This window comes from Ceratina calcarata, unplaced genomic scaffold (genome assembly GCF_001652005.2).
Source record: "Ceratina calcarata isolate Rehan_Ccalc_2016 unplaced genomic scaffold, ASM165200v1 scaffold379.2, whole genome shotgun sequence".
In the NCBI taxonomy this organism is placed as follows: Eukaryota; Metazoa; Arthropoda; class Insecta; order Hymenoptera; family Apidae; genus Ceratina; species Ceratina calcarata.
Genome location: NW_017161115.1, coordinates 368043 through 370021, shown reverse-complemented (window position 1 = coordinate 370021; position 1979 = coordinate 368043). Strand labels below are relative to the sequence as shown.

General features: G+C 40.7%; 1 protein-coding gene across 8 annotated transcripts in view; it reads right to left on the bottom strand.

Moving 5' to 3' along the window:
* LOC108625900 (serine/threonine-protein phosphatase 2B catalytic subunit 2) overlaps positions 1-1979 on the bottom strand; it is a 122684-nt gene that overhangs the window by 46044 nt on the left and 74661 nt on the right. The window lies entirely within an intron of this gene.

Below are 1979 nucleotides of genomic sequence, written 5' to 3'. Positions count from 1 at the left end.
CATTTATCTATCTCGAAAATATTATTACAAAATCCGCGAAACTGTTGAAGGGCTCGTAACAAAATTTCCAGAAAATTGGAAATTCCCTTCCTCCAGTTTTCGAGTCAATTAATTTCACTCTGGTTAATCCGTTCGACTGTCTACTTTGCGCGAAGCCCCTATTTTCTCTCCCGATCCTTCGCCCGTCCCTTTGTGAACCCACCGAAGCGACACGCTCCCTTTTGCTCTCCCGTCGTCCTATAATTATACAGGGAACCACTCTCCGGCTCTCCATCGCTACGAAATCATTTACCCAGCCATTGTTTCGTGCGCCGCAATATTGTCCCATAATCGTGTTTCGTTCGTTATTTCAACTCGAAAATTCAAGTTTTTCCACTAAAATCCTTTCTAGTCTCGTTAATTAAAGGGTGCAAAGTCCGATTCCATGGTTTCAACGTTTGTTTCTCTGAACGTCACAGACCTTTATACTGTCTGGATGCTTTCAAGCACTCGCCTGCAATCGAAGAGTTAAACGAGAAGCTTGCGAAAAACCTATTCTCATGAATTGTCGCGTTATTTACATTTTCTCAATCAAGAACGGGCTTCACAGAAAGCTCTAATTTAGTTTCCCTAATTTCAAGGTGGAATAACGATAAAAACGAGAACCAGAAACAACGTTTCTCAGTGCCCCAGGCCGGAAATAAAGAGCCTGTTCCTGTGGACACGCGATGAACGATATCGACGATAAAATTGAAGGAGGGTCAAAGGATTGACCCTCCAGGAATTTATTTCCCCAAGCTTTTTTCTCTTTGTGTATCATAACCATCTTGCCGATCCGTTCCTACTTACTTTTTCCTTGTATTTTTCTTAGATAGCAATTTCCTCATCGGGCTCATCTTTTGTTCTACTTTTACGCAGTAATTTCTAAAGTTCTAAACGTAGATTTACTTTAAAATATAATAACTGCATTTCATCATTTCACGAGAGGCTTGCAAAGAACAAGAACTTTTCCTCATTACTTTTCTTATTATTTTCAATCCATTTTCTTTTTATCTTCAATTTTCTTACTCCCCCGCCTATGTCCTGTTTCCCTCTCATTTCATCTTTTAATGCCGTTCTCTCTCTTCAGATGTTTTTTTTTTTTCTTCAACCGAATAATCAATTCCTCCGTCTTTTCTTTCTACCCTGAAAAATCCTTTTCATCTCCTTTCCCCATCGCATCGGTTCGCTCCTTAACCCATTTACATCGTCCACGCTTTCTTTTCTCACCCGGCATTAAATATTCCATTCTCCCGCGGCCATCTTATTCCCCTCGCCGTTGTCCATCGTTCTTCACTTTATGAAACAAAAATCTCACAGACCTCCTGTCTCCTCCACTCCCAGAGAATCCAACGAAGCATACTGCGGATAGAGAGTATCGATCTGCCCACATAGCTTATCGCCCCGTCCTCCTTCATCGCGTAGTCACGTAGAAAAGCTCGCGGTTGCTGCGGTCAGATCCTCTTAAAAGCGGAAGGTAAACTCGCCCTCTCGATTTTCGATCCGCATAGAAGCGGTTACACGATTCATCCATGTTTTCAAAATAGAACCGTTCCGTTGCACCGTTCGTATTCGAAATACAAACCATTCTTGTCGGTGGAATTTTTACTTCACCGTCTTCTCGTTCACGTCTTTAAAATAAAATTATTTTACTGCATCGTTTGTTTCGGTTGGAATTTTTATTGGTACAACGGCGATTCGGAATCGAGAACCACTAATTAACATCGCCAGCAAGCTAATTGAACGATCGTTTGACCATCAGAAACGAGCAAATCGATCTAATGAGAGAACTAATACAGGTCTAATTAATTCTGTTTCACGCGTAACTAATTAACTGCTTTCCACCACCGCATTTAATTAATATGACATTTTCGAGAAGAAAATTGACCCTTTGCGCTCGGAATTTTTTGCCAATCCTCATTTTATTAATTCTCTACTTCAAAAGGCAATGCATTAAATAT